Source organism: Hypanus sabinus, chromosome 11, assembly GCF_030144855.1.
Source record: "Hypanus sabinus isolate sHypSab1 chromosome 11, sHypSab1.hap1, whole genome shotgun sequence".
Classification (NCBI taxonomy): Eukaryota; Metazoa; Chordata; class Chondrichthyes; order Myliobatiformes; family Dasyatidae; genus Hypanus; species Hypanus sabinus.
In genome coordinates, this window is record NC_082716.1 from 10,962,494 (window position 1) to 10,985,170 (window position 22,677).

The following is a 22,677-nucleotide window of genomic DNA, read 5'->3' on the forward strand; positions in this document are numbered from 1 at the left end:
TTTGCACATTGGTTGTCAGTTTTGTGTAGAGTTATTTATTGATTCTATTGTATTTCTTTGTTCTATTGGGATGTAATGTTAAAATTGTACAAGGCATTGGTAAGGCCAAATTTGGAATATTGTGTACATTTCTGGTCACCGAATTATAGGAAAGATATCAATAAATTAGAGAGAGTGCAGAGACGATTTACTAGGATGTTACCTGGGTTTCAGCACTTAAGTTACAGAGAAAGGTTGAACAAGTTAGGTCTCTATTCATTGGAGCATAGAAGGTTGAGGGGGGATTTGATCGAGGTATTTAAAATTTTGAGAGGGATAGATAGAGTTGACGTGAATAGGCTGTTTCCATTGAGAGTAGGGGAGATTCAAACGAGAGGACATGATTTGAGAGTTAGGGGGCAGAAGTTTAAGGGAAACACGAGGGGGTATTTCTTTACTCAGAGAGTGATAGCTGTGTGGAATGAGCTTCCTGTAGAAGTAGTAGAGGCCAGTTCAGCTGTGTCATTTAAGGTAAAATTGGATAGGTATATGGACAGGAAAGGAGTGGAGGGTTATGGGCTGAGTGCAGGTAGGTGAGATTAAGAGTTCGGCACGGACTAGGAGGGCTGAGATGGCCTGTTTCCGTGCTGTGATTGTTATATGGTTACTCTGAATGCCCGCAAGAACGTGATTCTCCGGATAGTACATGGTGACATATACGTACTTCGATAATAAACTGGCTGATCTGATGCCGGTTACAGCATTAATTCCCTGTGCTGCCCCCATTCCTGTTGCCTCCTTTGTAGGTTCAATTCCTGCCACTTTCCATCTTAAATACGATCAATGTTTCCACAGATCTCTGAGGTACAGAAATCACAAGACTGATGACCATCTAAGGTAAGAAATTCCTTGTCACCTCCATCCCAGATAGTGACCCTGTATTTCAAACTATAGCTTCTAATTCTCGAAGCCTCCTTTTGAAGAGGTCACAGAGTTCCACAGGATGGAAACAGGCTCCTCGGCCCAAGTGATCCATGTCATCCCTATAGTCTGTCCTCTAAAGATAAACTTCTTTAGCCTCCTGATGGTGAAACTGTGGAATTCATTGCCGCAGGTGGCTGTAGAGGCCAAGTCATTGAACATACTTAAAGCAGAGGTTAATAGATCAATGGTTGTTGAATTGACCCCAGCATCTGCAGCGTATTTTGTGTTTGTTTGTTTATATGGTTGTTTGCCGAGCCTCTGCATCCGAAGACCAAGAAGGACATGAGTTCATCTGGGAAACGATGAACACCCTAGCAGAAGCACAAAACAAGAAATCAACAGAATTCTTTGAAGCTTGGTTCCCAACAGAAGACTCTATTAACAAGCATCTTGAACTGGACACAGTTTATGAACCTTTGTGTCTATGGGATCAGGGCCAAAGGATGAGCTGTGGGCACTTGAGAACAACGCTTACAATTACCAATGACCAGGGTTGCAGGCCAGTGGAAATCCAGCTGACCAGGACCCTGCAGAGACTAGTGCCCAGCACAACAGCTAACCAATCAGAACAGTGAGTCAGACTAATATAAGCATGAGCACTCGGCAGAAACAACACTCAATTGTGTCCTGATAATGTCACCTCAACTGGCGACAAAATGTTTGCAAACTAAGCTCTAGGCTCAGCAAACAACCTTACAAGCATTAGTATGAGTGTCAAAGGTTTCAGGGGAGAATGGGGTTGAGAGTGACAATAAATCATCCATGATCGAATAGCAGAGCAGATTCGATGGGCTGAGTGGTCCAATTATGCTCCAATGTCTTGTGGCTTTGGGTTATTTTTGCTGGAGGAGTAGAGGACGCGGCTAAACCTGATTAAAGTTTAAGAAATGTTGATGGAGTGGACAGAAAGAATATTTATCCCACGTAGGAAGGTCAGATACTGGAGGGTATGCATTGGTGGTGAAAGAGAGAAAGCTTAAAGGAGATGTTTACTCATACAGGGGTAGGCAAATAACTAGAATTGGCTGTCGGGGGGAATGATTCTAGGTAGAAATGGGAGTGTGCAGGGAAAGGAGGGATATAGATCATCTGCAGGCAGAAGAGATTTAGAACATCATATGTAGCACAGATATGACGGGCTAAAGGCACTGTTCCTGAGCTGAACCGTTCAATGTTTCATGGTCCTTGTTTTGTTCGGTTCCTTGCACACCATCTTGACTTGGAAATCTCTCACAATTTTTTCATTGTCAATTAATGTGAATCTTTGAATTCCCACCACATTACACAGTATAAACCTCTACCCTCGAAGGACTTCAGCAGTTGAAAAAGGTATGTCATTAACACCTACATAAATAATAAACTTCTCATAGACCTGATGGGACAGATGAGGAGCTGGTATCTTCCCTGAGTACGGTGTCTGGAAACTGGGGTCACCAATTTCAAATCAGAGTCATAGAGCACCATAGAATAGAAACAGGCCCTTTGGTCCATCCAGTTCCTGCTGAACTGTTATTCCTAGTCCAATCGACCCACACCCGAGTCATAACCCTCCATACCCCTTCCATCCCTGTACTTATACAAACTTCTCTTGAATGTTGCAATCAAAGTTGTGTTCACACCTTTGCTGGCAGCTCGTTCTACACTCACACCACCCTCCGAGTGAAAAAGATTCCCCTCAGGATCCCCTTAAATAATTCACCTTTCACCTTTAATCCATGACCTCTAGCTCTAGTCTCTCCTCAATGGAAAAAGCCTGCTTGTATTTACCCTATCTATTCCCCTCTCAATTTTATTTGCCTTTATCAAATCTCCCCTCATTCTCCTACTGTTCAGGGAGTAAAGTCCTAAGCTAAAATAAGAAGTTGGCTTCTCAAGACAGGTGGGGAGGCATGGGGGTGGTGAAAAGTAAGTCACATGATACTGTAAACTCTGGAATCTGGATGAATAAATAATCTGCTGAAAGAACTCAACGGGTTGAGCAGCATCTGTGGGCCGAATGGCCTGTTCCTGGGCTGTACTGTTCAATGTGCTATGCTTCTCTCCTCACAACTGCCGACTGCGCTGCACAGCATTTCCAGTAGTGTTTTAAAAATGTAAATACCTTTCCTACCTTTCCCTTACCTTCATCAGTGCCGCCTGATTCAATGTTATTCCACTGACCTACAGTTCAGCTGCAGGGATCGGAGGATGATGGGTGAATACAAGCATTGGGTGGAGCCTTATTATGCTGAATTGGACCAAAGTCAGCTGGAATGTACACTAAATCACTAATCCCTATGGAATATTCTATTTGATCTCTGCAGCACTCTGATTCTTCAATCATATAGTCACCCTGCCTCGTTCCACCCCCAAGGATTGGTTGTTATGACACACACCCATCTGAGCCAGCTTCTGAGGATTAGATGCTCTAATTCCCTGGAGTATGGATAGCTGGCATGGCCCCTTGGAAGATTCAGGACAGTCCTGCTAATGGGCAATCAGGTTTTGGGCACCAAGGACTGAGCATTTCAGGAGCACCTAAACTGGGGTTTGCTTCTCAATACTCATGATTTTCTCTAGTGTTTGTTTTGTACTCAGAGTCTCAATCTAGCTCGAGAGTCTGTCTCGATCCTAGACTCCGATACTCTAACATTTGGGTCAAAGCCATCATCATCAAGGATCCTCGTCACATTACCTTGTCATGGTGGAGAGGCTTGTGATCCTGAGATCCTGAGAGCAATACTGTCCAGAGTTTAGCCATCTGGGGCTTAGCTCCTGGTAGGGTGACCCATGGCCATAAGGTCACGTGGAACGTTCCAGACTAAAAGCAATCCAACCAAGACCTCGACAGTGGAGCTGGCGGAAGATGATGACACATTACGATGGCACTGAAAGTGGAGAAAGGCTGCAGGAATGAAGGGTCCCCAGTCATCTTGCATTCCATGCCATTGGACCCTGACCCCAATCTGTCGAGAACCGTGTGGTGACTGCTTGTGCATCAGCCTCCTCACATTAAACAAAATCACTCAAAGACATTCTCCATTAAGGGAATCCACCCTCCCTGACACAAACTCACTATCACAGCCATGTGTCACCAATTACCTGCCAGATAGTACTTTGTCCTCTTCCCAAATAACTTCGTATTCTGGCTCATGCCTCTTTCCTTTTCGGTCCTGATGAAGAGTTTTGTTTAAAAAGGCATACAGTGCATTGGCCTTCGACAACTGTGGGATTGAGTTTAAGAGCTGAGAGGTAATGTTGCAGCTATATAGGACCCTGGTCAGACTCCACTTGGAGTACCGTGCTCAGTTTTGGTCACCTCACTACAGGAAGGATGTGGAAACCATAGAAATGGTGTAGAGGAGATTTACAAGGATGTTGCCTGGATTGGGGAGTGTGCTTTATGAGAATAGGCTGAGTGAACTCAACTTTTCCTCCTTGCAGTGACAGAGGATGAGAGGTGACCTGATAGAGGTGTACAAGATGATGAGAAGCATTGATCATTTAAATAGTCAGGGGTTTTTCCCCAGAGCTGAAATGGCTAGCACGAGAGAGCACAGTTTTAAGGTGCTGGGGAGTAGGTACAGAGGAGATATCAGGGGGAAGTATTTTACACAAAAAGTGGTGAGTGCGTGGAATGGGTTGCTGGTAACATTGGTGGAGGCGGAAACGATAGGGTCTTTTAAGAGACTCCTGGATAGGTACATGGATCTCAGAAAAATAGAGGGCTATGGGTAACCTTAGGTAATTTCTAAGTAACTACATGTTTGGCACAGCATTGTGGGTTGAAGGGCCTGTATTGTGCTGAAAGTTTTCTATGTTTCTATATTTCTAAACCATCAACCATTTATTCCCCTCCATTGATGCAAGTAGATCTATCGAGTGTTGCTCCTGGCTTCAAGCATTTGCGGATTCAAGCAGTGTGTATACATCACTGCTGCCCACTTAGGATCACCATGCATTCACACTCACATGTTAGGTACAATAAGTTGGACTCTTACCTTCACAATTTAAATTGATATCAGAATTGGGTTTGATATCACCATTATATGTTGTGAAATTTGTTAACTTTGCAGCAGCAATACAATACAATACATGATAATAGAAACAAAAATTGTAAATTACAGTCTGTATATTAACTAGATCGCTAAGATAGATAAGTAATGCAAAAATGGAAATAAAGGGGTAGTGAGGTAGTGTTCATGGTTTCAATGTCCAAGCAGAAACCGGATGGCAGAGGGGAAGAAGCTGTTCCTGAGTTGCTGAGTGTGAGCCTTCAGGCTCCTGTATCTCCTTCCTCATGGAAGCAATGAAAACAAAGCACGACCTGGGTGATGAGGGTCCTTCGTGACGGACACTGCCTTTTTGAGGCTGGTGCCCATGATGGAGCTGACGAAGTTTACAAGTCCCTGCAGCTTATTTAGATCCTGTGCAATAACAACCCTCCCCACACCCTTGCCCTCCCTTACCAGACAATAATGTTTTTGGTGACATACCAAATCTCATTGAACTCCTAAAGGAATATAACCTCTGACGTACCTTCTTTGAAGCTACATCAATATGTTGGGTCCAGATTGACACTCAGGAACTTGAAATTGCTCACTCTGTCCACTCCTGAGCCCTCTGTGAAGATTGGTGTGTGTTCCTTGTCTTACCCTTTCGGAAGTCCACATTCAGGTCTCTGGTCTTACTGATGCTGAGTGCCAGGTTGTTGCTATAACATCAGTCATCAAGCTGATGCTCAGCACTTTATTCGTTAACTGCACTACACTTTATGGGTCACATGTAGATTGAAACATACAGTGAAATGTGTTGTTTGTGTTCCATTTTGTAACTTCAGGGGAAGACATGGGTGTCCAAAGTGTGAGTCTAATTTCCTCTTTTATTTTAAGTGAGCCACGCATGTATCGCAGGATAATGTGATGATGTATGCAGTTCACATCATTACACATATAACATGTGCTGAGTTATTGAAATAAACAAGAATGCCTAATCAAACAATTTATTTACAAGATTACTCAAATATTACGCAACAGTTTGTGTCAAATCAAGTCTGTGAGGATTGTATTGGAGGCAGCCCGCAAGTGTTGCCAAGCTTCTACCGCCAACATAGCCTGGCCACAACTCACAAACTGACTGAAACAAATGTGGGAGGAAACCGGAGTACACAAGAAGTCACAAGCTCCTTACAAGCAGCAGTGGGAATTGAACCCCGATCGGTGATGGCTGGGGCTGCAAAGCGATTGCGCTAATAGCTGAACTACCGCGCATCACTTAATTTGTTAATCATTGCAACAATTTGATACTTACGGATATTGCATCTGAAGCAGCCCTGTTCCAGCTAAAGAATGGATGAGTCAGACTGTCTGTGCACTGCTGTAGAAGATCCAGCCTCTTTACATACTCCATGACTGATACATCACAGAAACTCAAGCTGCTTTATGAACTGAGAGTCCCATTAGTTTCCATTTCCCTCCTCTTTCTTCTTGGCCGGGTGAGGCTTTACAAAGTATTTATTCTTGATAAAGCAGACTGTTGAATTTGTTCCCTCTTTATTTTCAAGGAATAATTCCCAGGAATCAATAACTCAGTATGTTGAGGAAATAAATCTCTCATATTCCATCTGTGTCACCTCCAACCTGATGTCATGAACAGCGATTTCTCCAATTTCTGGTAATTTCTTTCGCACCCCCCCCCCCACCATTCTCCCTTTTCCCATTCCCCATTCTGGCTCCCCTCACACGCCGTCTCTTCTCACCTGCCTATCACCTCCCTCTGTTGTCCCTCCAATTTCCCTTTCTGTCATGGTCCACTCTACTTCCCTATCGGATTTCTTCTTCTTCAGTCCTTTTCCACCCACCATGTCTTAGCTCCTAGTTCCAACCCTGTCCCCCACCCACCTACCTTCTACTTCGCCTGGCTTCACCTACCAGCTTGTACTCCCCCCTCCCCCCCCCCATCTTCTTATTCTGGCTTCTACCTCCTTCCTCTCCAGTCCTGATGAAGAGTCTTGCCCTGAAACATCGACCATTTATTCCTCTCCATAGACGCTGCCTGATCTGCTGAGTTCCTCCAGCATTTTGTGTGTGTTACACTGGTTTTCAGCATCTGCAGAATTTCCACTGTTTATCATCCTCCCCAGCTCTTTTACCAATAACTTCTATTAGCAATTACTTTCAAGTTCTATCAATGACCTCTCAACAACAGAACGGGATAGTTTTATGGCTTGCAGAAATCCCTTTAAATGTAATCACTGGGTGGAAAATCTGTGCTGACAGGTCAGCACAGGATGTAGATTTCAGAGGAAGAACCAAGCAAACAAGAGTTCCAGCTAACTGAACAAATGAGACTGTCTACTTGCTCAGCTGAATGTGTGACTTCCAATTACCTTCAATCCAGCCGTTCCTGATGAGGAATCCAAACAAGGCACAACAGCCAGTCAGAGGCTATTTCAGTAGCAGATCTGCTCATGTTTCAGAGGAAGTTTTCAAATTATTTGGAACCCTTCCAGAAATAGGTAAGGTGGATCTGCAAACCTTCATTGTCAATGTAACTTGACTGCTAAAGCATTAATTTGAACTTTGTCAGCTGGAGAAGTTGGCTAAATTGTTTTCAACTGGTAATATACCAGTTTTGTAATATTGCTGTTTATTTACTAGGCTGAAGATATAGGAGCAGAATTAGACTGTTTGACCCATCTATCATGGCTGACTTATTATCCCTCTCAACCCCTCTCTCCAGCCTTCCGCCTCATAACCTTTGACACCATTACTAATCAAGAATTTTTCAAAACTCTGCTTTAAATATTCTCAAAGATCTAGCTTTACAGCACTCTGTGGCAATGAATTCCACAGATTTACCACTCTCTGGCTAATAAAATTACTCCTCATCTCTCATCACTGTTCTAAATGGACGTCCTTGTATTCTAAGGCTGTGTTCTCTGCTCCTGGACTCTGCCACCATAGGAAACCTCCACTCCACATCCACTTTATTTAGGCCTTTCGATATTTGATAAGTTTCAATGAGATTTCATCCCTCCACCATTCTTCTAAACTGGGGGGCATTGAGTCTACAACAATTTACTTTTCATTTCTTCTTCAGTTACATTTTTTTCTTCTTTTATAGTTGAAGGTGCAGCTAGGAAAGGGTTAATGCACTGTCCCAGCAAAGATACTTTGCAGATAACATGCAGTCAGTCTGGGCAAGAAAGATCTTTTATGAAAAGTCTTTTATGATAAGAGGTCTCTGAAGATGTTGGACATACTATGTTGAATAATTCCTTGTTTACAACCAACATGCATGATACGGGCATTTGCAAGGAGTACAGTTGTCAAGAAATATTGCAGCATTTGCTACTGTTTAAATGCAGATCCTATATGGTGCAAAAGAAATATATAATTGCTAAGTCAAGTTCTGTGGGAGAGACATGGTTTAACATGGGAAAGTTTGTTAGTATGTCACTTGCGTCATAATGTATATAACTGCATATTTGGCTTCTGAAGAGTATTAGATTTTTTGATACTCTTTGATTTTTTTGTTTGAGGGGAAGTTGAAGGGAGTGTACTTTCCGTCTCTTTGCTCCATACTCCTGCTCAGTAGGTGGCAGTAATGTACCTAACGCTGGTTTGTCAACCGCATGTTGTACCGCTGAACGTTTTTGGCATTATATGTTGGTGCCAGAATGTATGGTGACTTTTGCGGGCTGCCCCCAGCTCATCGGCACTTTGGGTTGGTTGTCAACGCATTCACTGTGTGGTTTGATGTGCATGTGACTAACAAATCCAATCTAATCTAACCTGATCTGTTCTAATCTAATCTACTCTAACATTTAAAAGTTATTTTGATAAGTATGTGGATAGGAAATATTTGGAGGAATACGGTTGAAACGTAAGCAAATGGGTTCATATTAAGTGGGCACCTTGATCAGAATGTATGAGATAGGCCGAAGGGCCTGTTTCTGTACAGCATTATTCTATTCCTCTGATTCTCTGTTCCATTTATTCATACAGATAATTCTCTGGCTTTTTAAGGGCTAAATATTTTAACAAAATATAAAATATTAAATGTTGAAAGCAGTTGAAGTTTATAATTACTTCACTGATATTGTGACATTACAGTCATAATTTATTTAACAAAATGTAATGTCCCGTTTAAGTGATCTGTTAACAGCTAATTATTCTCATTCCTACTATTTACTGATTATGTAATATCATTGTTGAGAGAACTTCAGTCTGTTAACTGTAAACTAAAGCTTTCTTCCTCAGCTCACTCTCACTAGGGCAATGAATCATTCCAATAAAATGAAAGAAAAGTGGACAAAAAGACAAAATAGAGACAACACAATAAATCCTGTAGCACAGAAGCAGGTCCTTTGGCCCAACTCATCCATTCTGATCAAGACACTGGAGGTACTCAGCAAGTCAGATAGCATCAACGGAGGGAAGCTTCTCTCTTATCCCACCTCTCCCACCCACCCTCCCGGTCTCACCCATCACCTACAACACAGACAAAGTGTTGGATGAACTCCACAGGTGAGGCTGCATCTATGGAGGGGAATAAGCAACCTGGGCTCAAAATGTCAACTGTTTATTCCTCATCATAGAAGCTGATTGACCTGCTGAGTTCTCCAGTATTTTGTGTGTGTGTGTGTGTGTGTGTGTGTGTGTTGGTCTAGATTTTCAGCATTTGCAGATTCTCATGTGTTTCTGAATCACCTATCACCTACCAATTTGTACTCCTGACCTCCCCACCCCCCACCTTCTTATTTTAGCATTCTTCCCCCTTCCCTTCCAGTCCTGATGAAGGCTCTCCTCCCAAGTCCTACCTACCTACCGCCCGTTATGCTGATGGTGCTTAGGACAGCAATGAAGGTCCTCCATCTTAGTTGGTCCTTGGCCATCTTCTCTATTGTGCCTTAGGTGTGGTTTAGGTTCTTCCTTTCGGCATCTGTGGTACAGTGGCAAGTAGTCTCTGTTCTCCCATGTTTCCTCCACCCTTCAGGGGTCCAATCAAATGCTGCCTTGTAGACTGAGTAGGCCTCTCTGCACATCACATGCCCAATTCATCTCCAAAGTCTCCTCATGAAGATTTTGGCCATGTCCTCTTGATGACACTGAAGGAGTAGGGCATGGCCCCCTCACAGTCCTCAGCAGCCCTGTGTCCAGCGTGGAGAACTTCAGGTTCCTGGGAACCACCATCTCTCAGGATTTGAAGTGGGAGCAGAACATCAGCTCCATCCTGAAGAAGGCCCAGCAGCGGATGTACTTCCTGCGGCTCTTGAGGAAATATGGTCTGCCTCAGGAATTGCTGCTGCAGTTCTACACTGCAGTCATTGAGTCTGTCCTGTGCACCTCCATCACTGTGTGGTTTGGAGCCGCCACCAAGCAGGATAGAACCAGACTACAGCGCACAGTGAGGACTGCCAAGCGCATCATTGGAGCCTCCCTGCCCTCTATTGTGGACCTGTACTCTTCCAGGTTGAAGAAGAGGGCGGGGAACATCATAAAGGACTCCTCCCATCCTGCGCACGGACTGTTTGAACTGCTTCCGTCAGGTAGGCGCTTCAGATCCCTCCAGACTAAGACTAATAGGCACTGGAGAAGTTTTTTCCCTACTGCGGTCACTTTGCTGAACAGTTAACTGCCGGTTAACTATCAGCTAACTATTACTTGGATTGCACTACTTGTATGTATAATCTATATTTTCATTTATATTTATCATTATTATTGTTATGAGCAGAGAGACAACATTTGCCGGAAGTAAGTTCCTTGTATGTGTACAGGTACTTGGCGATTAAAGTCTGATTCTGAATTTGATTCTGATTCTGATTCTGGTTGCAGATCTTTCTTGGTCAGAAAACCTGAAATCTCCCCATCTCCTCCCATATCATTGACTGCTTATTCTTGCTGTCTGACTTGCTGAGTTCCTCCAGCATTTTGAGTGTGCGTTGCTCAAGATTTCAAGCATTTGCAGAATCTGGTGTGACAAAATAGGACTTTCTTTTCCCCAGTTAGGTCAGCTGAGGACCTACAACCTCTGCTACCTAGTACATAGTAAATGAGTACTGACCACTGACTAAATTCAGCAAATCAATCTCTCTGTGGGAGTTATGGAGTAATTCAAAGGAAATGCATTGGCACTGCAGCTAGTGCTGGTAATTGGTTTATTACTGTCAGATGTTCTGAGATCCAGTGAAAAGCTTTTCTTTGCGTGCCATCTAGACAGCTGATTCCATACATACATACGCTGGGGTAGCACAAAAAGAAAACAAGACAGAATGCACGATACAGTGATACATTATATTGTGTTAAGTGTGTTAGAGCAAGCAGTGAGAGGAATGGATGGGAGAGATTGTAGTGGGTGTATTCCCAGTGGAAAGCTCAGAGATTCAGATTCAGATTTATTTATCATGTGAACATCGAAACATGCAGTGAAATTCCTTGTTTGCATTAATATCCAACATACCCACAGATCTGCTGGGGACAGCCTGCAAGTGTTGCCACATGATCTGGCACCAACACACAGGAGCATAACACAGAATAACAACAGTGAAACATACCCCTCCAACCCCCCCCCCCCCCACACACACACACACACTCTCTCTCTCTCTCTCTCTCTCTCTCTCTCTCTCTCTCTCTCTCTCTCTCTCTCTCTCTCTCCCTCCCTCCCTCCCTCCCTCCCTCCCCCCCTTCCTTCCTTCCTTCCTTCCTTCCAACCAGGAGGCAAACGAAGGTGGTGGATAAATCCCCAGGGTCAGACAAGAGACAAGGTGTTTTCACAGACCCCATGTGAGGCTAGAGTAGAAACTACAGGGCCTCAAGCAGAGATATTTAAAACATCCTTAGCCATGGTTGAGGTACTGGAGAATTGGTGGATAGCAAATATTGTTCCATTGTTTAAGAAAGGCTCTAAGAATAAGCCAGGAAATTATCAGCTGGTGAGTCTGGCATCAGTAGTAGGTAAGTTATTGGTAGGTTTTCTAAGGGACTGGATATATGATTATTTAGATAAACAGGGACTGAAGGTCAACATGGTTGTGCCTAACCAATTTTATATAATTTTATGAGGAAGTTACAAGGAAAGTTGAGGAAGGCAAAGCAGTGGATGCTGTCTACATGGATTTTAGCAAGGCCTTTAACAAGGTCCCACATGGGGGTTTGGTTAGGAAGGTTCAGTCGCTTGGTATTCAAAATCTGGATGATACTGTAGTAAACTGGGTCAGCCAATTTGCAGGTGACACTGAGACTGCGGTACAGTGAGGAAGACTACCAAAGCTTGCAGTGGGATCTCAACCAGCTGGACAAAGGGCAGATGGAATTGAATGCAGACAAGTGTGAGGGGTTGCACTTTGGGAGGACCATTCAGGGTAGGTCTTGCTCAGTGAGCTTTAGGGCACTGAGGAGTGTGGTGAAACAGAGGGATCCAGGAATACAGATTCATAATTTCTTGAAAATGGTGTTTCAGGTAGATGGGTTCTTAAAGAAAGTTCTTTGCACTTTCACCTTCATAAGTCAATGTATTGGGTGCAGGAGATGGGATGTTATGTTGAAGTTGTATCAGATGTTGGTGAGGCCTAATTTGGAGTATTGTGTGCAGTTTTGGTCACCTACCTACAGGAAAGATGTAAATAAGATTGAAAGAGCACAGAGGAAATTTACAAGGATGCTGCCGGGACTGGAGGACCTGAGTTATAAGAAAAGATTGAATAGGTTAGAACTTTATTTCCTAAAATTGTAAAAGATTGTGAGGAGATTTGATAGAAGTAGGCTAAATTATGAGAGGTATAGATCGGACAAGTGAAAGCAGATTTTTTTCCACTGAGGTTGGGTAATAGAGGTCATGGGTTAAGGATGAAAGGTTTAAGGCGAATAGGAGGGGAAACTTCTGCTCTCAGAGCCCGGTGAAAGTGTGGAGACAGCTGCCAGCGCATATGGTTAATGCAGGGTTGATTACAACTTTTAAGAGAAATTTGAATGGGTATATGGAGGGCTGTGGTCCAGGTGCAGGCCAATGGGATTAGGCAGATTGATAGTGTGGCACAGACTAGATGGGCCAAAGGGCCTGTTTCTGTGCTGTAATGTTCTATAACTCTATGATTCTATTTCCTCTCATCACTCTCAGTCCTGCTGCAGAGTTCAATTCCCACCACTGTCTGTAAGGACTTTGCTTGTTTTCCCTGTGACCTCATGGGTTTCTTTTAGGTTGAACTGACTTCCTCCCACATCCCAAAGATATATGGTTACTGTTAGGGTTAGTAGGGTGTGGGCATGCTATGTTGATACCAAAAATGTGGCAGTACTTTTAGGAGCATCAGGACCAGGACTGCCAGACTGGGTAACAGCTTCTTCCCCCAAGCTGTCAGAGTAATGAATACCCCCAGCCATCATTGAGGTCTCATCTCTAGGACAGTGAGCTGTTTACTGTTTGCCTCTGCTGGACCAAGATGATACTCCATGTGTGAAGCCAAAACAGATTCAGAAGATTTAAAATGCATTCTTTGCATTTGTTTTTACTTAGAAGATGGTCTATAGAGGGAAGGCAAATTAGCATCAACTTCATGAACCCTGTACTGCTTACAGATGAGGAGGTATTTCCTACCCTGGGGCAAATCAGGGTGGATGAATCCCCAGGGCCTGACAAGGTGTTCCCTCAGCCCCTACGGGATACAAGTGTAGAAATTACTGAGGCTCTAGTAGATGTATTTAAAATATCCTTAGTGACAGGAGAGATTTCAGAGGATTGGAGGATTGCTAATGTTGTTCTGCTGTTTAAAAAAGGCTCAACAGAAACAAGGAAATTATAGGCCAGTCAGTCTGCCATCAGTTGTGGGAAAGTTATTGGAAGATATTCTAAGGGACCAGATATACAAATATTTGGATAGACACAGACTGATTAAGGACTGTCAGCATGGCTTTGTGCATGGTAGGTCATGTCTAACCAACCTTATAGAATTTTTTGAGCAAGTTACCAAGAAAGTGGATAAAGGTAAAGCAGTGAATGTTATCTATGTAGTAAGGCATTTGACAAGGTCCTGCATGGAAGGCCGGTCAAGAAGTTTCAGTCACTCGGCATTCAGGATAAGGTGGTAAACTGGATTAGACATCAGTTTTGTGGAAGTGGTAGTAGAGGGTTGCCTTTCTGACTGGAGGTCTGTAGCTAGTGGTGTTCCACAGGGATCGGTGCTGGGTCTTTTGTTGTTAGTCATCTATATCAATGATGTCAAATAAATTATCTGCATGGATGGCGTGCAAGATTCCTAAAAAGCTAATTTGTAGGTTGAGTCAGTGATGAAGTAGGCAAATGGGATTTTAACATTCATTTCGAGAGGACTGGGACGCATTTGATCAGGTACCCCATGCAAAACTTATTGAGCAAGTAAGGAGGTGTGGGATCCAAGGGGACATTGCTTTGTTGATCCAGAACTGGCTTGCCCACAGAAGGCAAAGAGTGGTTGTAGATGGGTCATATTCTGCATAGAGGTCAGTGACCAGCGTGTGCCTCAGAGATCTGATCTGTGACCCCTACGCTTCATGATTTTTATAAATGACCTGGATGAAGAAGTGGAGGGATAGGTTAGTAAATTTGCTGATGATTCAAAGGTTGGGGATTTTGTGGATAGTGTGGAATACTGTCAGAGGTTATAGTGGGACATTGATAGGGTGCAAAAATGGGCTGAGAAGTGGCAGATGGAGTTCAACCCAGATAAGTGTGAGGTGGTTCATTTTGGTAGGTCAAATATGATGGCAGAATATAGTATTGATGGTAAGACTCGGCAGTGTGAAGTATCAGAGGGATCTTGGGGTCTGAGTCCACAGGACACTCAAAGCTGCTGTGCAGGTTGACTCTGTGGTTAAGAAGGCATATGGTTCATTGGCCTTCATCAATCATGGGACTGAGTTTAAGAGCTGAGAAGTAATGATGCAGCTATATTGGACCCTGGTCAGACCACACTTGGAGTGCTGTGCTCAGTTCTGGTCGCCTCACTATGGGAAGGATGCAGAAACCATAGAAAGGATGCACAGGAGACTTACAAGGATGTTGCCTGGATTGGGGAGCATGTCTTATGAAACTAGGTTAAGTGAACTTGACCTTTTCTCCTTGGAGTGACAGAGGATGAGAGGTGACCTGATAGAGTTGTACAAGATGATGAGAAGTATTGATTGTGTAAATAGTCCCAGGGCTGAAATGGCAAGCACAAGAGGACTCAGTTTTAAGGTACTTGGATGTAGGAGCAGAGGAGATGTCAGGGGTAAGTTTTTTACGCAGAGTGGTGAGTGCGTGGAATGGGCCACCGGCGATGGTGGTGAAGGCAGATATGATAGGGTCTTTTAAGAGACTCCTGGACTAGTACATAGAGCTTAGAAAAATAGAGGGAATTGGGTAGCCCTAGGTAATTTCTAAGATGAGGACATGTTCGGCACAGCTTTGTGGGTCGAAGGGCCTGTATTGTGCTGTAGGGTTTCTATGTTTCTATAAAAACAAGGATGTGATGTTGAGGCTTTATAAAGCACTGGTGAGGCCTCAGTTGGAGAAATGTGAGCAGTCTTCTGCCCCTATCTAAGAAAGCTTGGGCTGACATTGGAGAGGGTTCAAAGGAGTTTGCAAAAATGATTCTGGGATTGAAAGGCTTATCATTTGAGGACTGTTTGATGGCTCCGGGCCTGTACTCATTGGAGTTCAGAAGAATGAGGGGTGACCTCATTGAAACCTATGAAATGGTGAAAGGCCTTAATAGAGAGGATGTGGAGAGGATGTTTCCTATGACATGAGAGTGTAAGACCAGAGAATACAGCCTCAGAATAGAGGGATGTCCATTTAGAATGGGGATGAGGAGGAATTTCCTTAGCCAGAGAGTGGTAAATCTGTGGAATTTGTTTCCACAGGTGTTTGTGGAGGACAAGTCATTGGGGATACTTAAGGCAGAAGTTGATAGGTTGTTGATTAGTCAGGGTATGAAGGGTTACGGGGAGAAGGCAGGAGATTAGGGATGAGAGATAAAATGGATCTGCCATGATGAAATGGTGGAAAGACTCAATTAGCCAAATGACCTAATTCTGCTCCTATATCTTATGGTCTTGACTTATGATCATAATAATGTCGATTGTGGGACCATGAGCCCATTTTATCATTCAAGAGTTCTATTCCGGAGCCTGATAACAGTGAGATCGAAGCTGAAGGTACATGCTTTCAGACTTGTGCCTGATGGTTGAAGGAAGTAATTGTTCTTGAACCTGGTGGTGAAAGTCCTGAGGCTCTTATACCTTTACCTGATGGCAGGAGCGAGAAGACAGCATTACCTGGGTGGTGGGGATCCCTGATGATGGGCACTACCTTCCTATGATAGCGCTTTATGTAGATTATTCAATAATTAGGAAGGTTTATCTGTGATGGACTGGTCCAAATCCACTACTTTTTGTAGGATTTTCTGTCCAAGGGCATTGGTGTTTCCATACCAGGCTGCAATGCAGCCAATCCATATACTCTTGTCTGCCTGTACTGCACTTTCCCTGTAACTGTAACACTCTACTCTGTATTCTGTAATTGTTTTCCATTGCACTGCCTCAGCGTACTGACGTGATGAAATGATCTGCATGGGAAACAAAGTTTTTCAGACATATATCTTGATATGACAATGATAAACTGATTTAACAATTTACCAGGCCACAGTCACTGAGCTGGTCTGAACTGCATGTTGTCGGGTCTCAAAGGTCTAGAAGGTGATCAAACCCTCTGGCAAGAATAAAAGTCACAAAAAATAGTCAACTGAACAAAGAAATTAGCCAGAACTTTTTGTCCCTAATGAGATATTATCATTCTCACAAAGACTCAGAAATATTAACACAGTTGGACACCCTATGACCTTTTCTGCCTGCACTGAATTGCAGCCCCTCTTGGGGGCTGATTTCACACAGACCCATTTTCCTGATTTTTTTTTTTGAAGTAATTATCCAGTCCATTATGGAACGCTGTAATCAATCATCCCTTGCAGCAGAGCGTCACACAATCCGATATCTCAGCTTGAGCCGGCTTCCTCTAATCTCTCCTTTACACGTGAAGTTCTCCTCTTGAGATTGTGTCTTCAATACAGTCACCGGCAGAAAATAATCTGCAGTTTATCTTTCCCTTTTATCCTCTGAATACCACTATCAAATCCCCCATTTAAATGTCATTACTGAATATCAAAAAAGAACTACGTGTTTATCCCATTTATCAGTCAGGCAGAATCAGAATTGGTTTTATTATCACTGACATATGTCGTGAAAATTGTTGTTTTGAGGGAGCAGTATAATGTAATGCATAATAAATTACAATAAGAATATAAATAATAGAATTATAACATTGCACTGGAATAATTTTACACTATTGATTTTGGTGTTTATTATAATAATAAATAAAAAATAAGTACTGGTATTGCAAAAAGAGAGCGAAACAGTGAGGTAGTGTTTATGGTACTTTTCAGTGTTGTATCTCAATAAATAATTAATTATGTCCCTCATATTAGCTATTTCCAACCTGGCAAAAAGTCTCTAGCTGTCCATCCAATCTATGCCTCTTATTACCTTATATACCTCCAGCAAGTCACCTCTCGTCCTCCTGACACCCAATGGGAACACACATTCAGGCACTTTGTGATGGTAAATACAGTGAGTCATTACTATCAAAAGCACCCATGAACCTGAAAGATATCATGGGAAATATCCATTGCACGAACATTTAGAACATAGAACAATACAGCACAGTACAGGCCCTTCGACCCACAATGTTGTGCTGACCCTTAAACCTTGCCTCCCATATAACCCCCCACCTTAAATTCCTCCATATACCTGTCTAGTAGTCTCTTAAACTTCACTAGTGCGTCTGCCTCCACCACTGACTCAGGCAGTGCATTCCATGTACCAACCACTCTCTGAGTGAAAAACCTTCCTCTAATATCCCCCTTGAACTTCCCACCCCTTACCTTAAAGCCATGTCCTCTTGTATTGAGCAGTGGTGCCCTGGGAAGAGGCACTGGCTGTCCACTCTATCTATTCCTCTTAAGTTAGTAGCCATTTATTAGGTATCTCCTCTCCCTAATAAAGTTGCCACTGAGTGTATATGTCAGTTCTTATGCTGCTGTAAACCATCCACTTCAAGGTTCATGTGTGGTGTATTCAGAGATGCTCTTCTGCACACCACTGTTGTAATGTGTGGTTATTTGAGTTACTGTCACCTTTCTGTCAGCTTGAACCAGTCCTGCCTTTCTCCTCTAAACTCTCTCACTAACAAGGCATTTTCTCCCACAGAACTGCTACGTACTGGAAGTTTTTTTTTTGTTTTTCATGCTATTCTCTGTAAAGTCCTGAGACAGTTTTGTGTGAAAATCCCTGGAGACCAACAGTTTTTGAGATACTCAAAACAGTCCTTCTGGCAACAACAATCATTCCATGGTCAAAATCATTTAGATCACACTTCATCTCCATTCTGATGTTTAGTCTGAACAACAGCTGAATCTCTTGACCATGTTTACGTGCTTTTGTAACCCACAGGCTCGGCTAGCAGCTTACTCCAGGGAAAGATAGCCTCTGGCCTGGCCAAGCTTGAGACATTTGGTTTGGGTGGGTGCTGCGTGACGTGTTCCCCTGTTACAAATCAGTACCATGAAATAACAAACAGTACACAATATACAATTAAATAACTGAGCTTTATAACTCTTAATTGGACTATAGGGTTAGTAAGGAAACAAAAAAAAAAGCCCATGTCTATTTCGCAATGTTGGAGCTCACGGTTTTCCCATAGGTTTGTTTTCCCTCAATTTTCTCCCTGGGGGTCCACTGCGAACCCCATTCCAAGTCAACTCCATCCTGTAGTCTATGACTTCCCTGTTCTGGCATCTTCTCTCTCCATTTTCCGCCAAACAAAAGACTGCGAATCCATTCTCTCAGACACACAAGAAAGAAACAATGTCTCTCATCAGATGGCGTACATTCCAAAGCCCCTGTTATCTGTAGTCATAACCCAAACATTGCTGCTACAGAGAAACCATTACATTAGCAGTGAAATATTACAGAGAGGCCGTTACATTAACAGTGAAACCTTACAGTGTGTTACATTTTTACGCACTGAGATGCTGCCAGGTGATTGACTGAATAGATATTTGCATTAACATGCAGGTAATTGAGTTTATTTGTGGAGTTTAATCCAAGCAAGTATGAGGATTTGCATTTTGGAGAATTAAATATAAATAGATGGTATTATCTTGACATCATATCTGTTAATGACAAGACCTTTAACAGATCTGATGTACAGTGGAATCTTGAGGTCCATTCTGGTCCAAATGCCCAACCTGCAAATCTGTGGGATTGGGAGGAAAATGGAGCTTCTGGACAGAACCCACATGATCACAGGGAAAATGAGCAAACTCCCCACACAGAAAGCACCAGAGGTCAGAACTGAACCTGGCTCCTTGTTTCTGTGGTTTTATGAAGATTTGTAGTTTCATTTTACTTTTACTGAAACTTGTAAGTCCTTAAAGTGGTCTATTTAATTACCTGGATTTAAATTCCTCATGAATATATCTGTTTATTTATTTAGAGATACAAATCAGAGCAGGCCTTTCCAACCCAATGTCTCACAACTAACCTATTAACCCTAGCCTAACCATGGGACAATTTACAATGACCAATCAACCTACTAACTATTAAATCTTTGGAATATGGAAGGAAACAGGAGCACCTGGAAAGACATACAAACTCCTTACAGGTGGTGTTGGAGTTGATCTCTGAATTCCGATGCACCGAGCTGTAATAGCCGCACGCTAACCACAATGTTACCTCGGCACCCCAATGTAGGCAAGCTGTGTTTCAGGAAGTATTTGAACTTATGCCTTTGGGTCAATGATCAGTTTTCTACATTTTAGAGCAGCAAATTCATCACCAACAAGTCCACTCAGCTCAACTGAACTACACACATTCCTTAACTTCTGGACCTCACTCACATTCACCTGAAAACCACTTAATGCCATATGAAGCCACCCTCAGGTTCTATTCCAACTAGACACCCACCAAGCTGATGGTATGAACATCGATTTCTCCATCTTCCAGTAACTTCCACCCTCGTCCTCCCCCACCACCCTTTACCTCTTCAGTTCCCCACTCTGGCCTCTTTGTTCATCTCCTCACCTGCCTATCACCTCCCCCCAGTGCCCCTCCTTCTTCCCGGTTTACCATGGTCCTCTCTCTCCTCCTATCATGTTCTTTCTTTTCCACCTATCACCATCTAGCTTCTTACTTTATTTCACACCCCACCATCCACCCGGCTTCAACTATCACCTTCCAGCTTGTTCTCCTTCCTTTCCCCCCACCCCCCACCTACTTATTCAGTCATCTTCCCTCTTCCTTTCCAGTCCTGCTGAAGGGTCATGGCCTGAAACATTAACTGTATATTCTTTTCCACAGATGCTGCCTAACCTGCTGAGTTACTCCAGCATTTCGTATGCTTTGCTCTGGATTTCCAGCATCTGCGGAATCTCTTGTGTTTGCCACACTGTTTTCCCTCAAGCATCATCAACAGAGTGGATTCCTGAAACATATACCATATTTTAGAATTTACTTAGCGTAGTTGGAATGAATAAAATGAGTCATTGAGCTTTGAACAGAATATTTTAAACTCTTACAGATACATTCATGTATATAAAGTTCAAAGTACATTTATTATCAAAGTTTGCATAAATTATACAAACTTGAAATTCATCTCCTTAGAGACAGCTGCAAAACAAGAAACCCAAAAGAACCTATTAAATAAAGACCAACAAACACCCAATAGGCAGAGAGAGAAAGAAAACACGAATCGTGCAAACGATATGAGGAAGCAACAGCATTCAGAATGAAAGTGAGTCCATAGACACAAAGCCAAGGGCGGCCCAGGGCCTCAGCCTCAGTTCACCCCACAGCAGGGCAAATTGTCATGGAGCTTGCAGATACAAAGTACGGAACAGACAGAGCAGGCCACATACTCAGCCTCAGTGTCGCAGAGAGCAGAGTAAACATAATCGAGCTGCAAATGGAACTGGCACGTACCTCAGCTTTGAATGCATCAAACCATGATGCAGTCAGATCTGAAGCCTTCTATTGTACGCCTATAAAAGTTTTTGAGAGTCAATGGGAACATGCCAAGTATCCTCAGCCTCCTGAGGAAGTGGAGGTACTGGTATTTCTTCTGTTTCCTTGGCCATGGCAACTGCATGGTAGGACCAGGACAGGATTTTGGTCATTGTCGCTATCCTATTGTGCAATTGTCAAAGTTCAAAGTTCAAAATACTTTGATTTATTGGAGTAAGTTTACCTTGAAATTCAACTTCTTGCAGGCAGCCACAAAACAAAGAAACACAATAAAATCTATGCAAAACACCACGCAATAAAGAGCATCAAATATACGAAAAAAACGGAGTTCAAAGTTTAAAGTACAGTTTATTATCGAAGTATGGATACTTTATACACTGTTGAGATTTAGCTCCTTTCAGGCAGCCATGAAATTAAGAGCCCCAATAGAACACCTTAAAAACAAAAGAACACCATTCAAACACCCAGTGTTCACAGAGAGAAAAAACATCTTCAGAAGCTTTCTGATGACTCTGCCATAGTTGGATGCATCAGCAAGGGAGATGAGGCTGAGTATAGGGCTACGGTGGGAAACTTTGTCACATGGTGCAAGCAGAATCATCTGCAGCTTAATGTGAAAAAGACTAAGGAGCTGGTGGTGGACCTGAGGAGGGCTAAGGCACCGGTGACCCCTGTTTCCATCCAAGGGGTCAGTGTGGACATAGTGGAGGATTACAAATACCTGGGGACATGAATGGACAATAAACTGGACTGGTCAAAGAACACTGAGGCTGTCTACAAGAAGGGTCAGAGCCATTTCTATTTCCTGAGGAGAATGAGGTCCTTTAACATCTGCCGGACGATGCTAAGGATGTTCTACGAGGCTGTGATGGCCAGTGCTATCATGTTTGCTGTTGTGTGCTGGGGCAGCAGGCTGAGGGTAGCAGACACCAACAGAATCAACAAACTCATTCGTAAGGCCAGTGATGTTGTGGGGGTGGAACTGGACTCTCTGACGGTGGTGTCTGAAAAGAGGATGCTGTCCAAGTTGCATGCCATCTTGGACAATGACTCCCATCCACTCCATTATGTGCTGGTTAGGCACAAGAGTGCATTCAGCCAGAGACTCATTCCACCAAGATGTAACACTGAACGTCATAGGAAGTCATTCCTACCTGTGGCCATCAAACTTTACAACTCCTCCCTCAGAGTGTCAGACACCCTGAGCCAATAGGCTGGTCCTGGACTTAATTCCACTTGGTATGATTAACTTAATATTTTTTAATTATTTATGGTTTTATATTGCTATATTTCTTCACTATTCTTGGGCTGTAACAAAACCCAATTTCCCTCGGGATCAATAAAGTATGTCTGTCTGTCTGTCTGTCTGTCAAATTGTGCAGTCATTCAGAACTTAAGCTCACAAAGCCAGGCATCACTGCAGCCAATCCAGAAGATCACTAATTGCAGACCAGTCCAGCATAGAGACAAGCAAACCCATGGAGAAACAAGCCAAACCAGTCTGTCTTTCACCTTCATCCCTGATAGCATGACCTTTTCAATCCAGTCCGGTGCTCAAATTCTCCAACCCTCGAGTCATTCATCATCCTTGGGCCTGGGCCCCACAGCCTCGATATGGTCAGTACCCAATCTTTCTAAT

General features: G+C 43.1%; 1 long non-coding RNA gene across 2 annotated transcripts in view; it reads left to right on the plus strand.

The window, feature by feature from the left end:
* The window catches only part of LOC132401535 (uncharacterized), a 59,980-nt gene extending 37,712 nt beyond the window's left edge, over positions 1-22,268 (plus strand). Inside the window, exons 2-3 of one of the 2 annotated variants that reach the window (XR_009514603.1) lie at positions 835-876; positions 20,376-22,268. This is a non-coding gene — a long non-coding RNA (uncharacterized LOC132401535). Of the gene's footprint in view, positions 1-834; positions 877-20,375 lie in introns of those variants that run through there. The other variant, XR_009514602.1, reaches the window with a different exon arrangement.
* Positions 22,269-22,677: the final 409 nt, after the last annotated feature.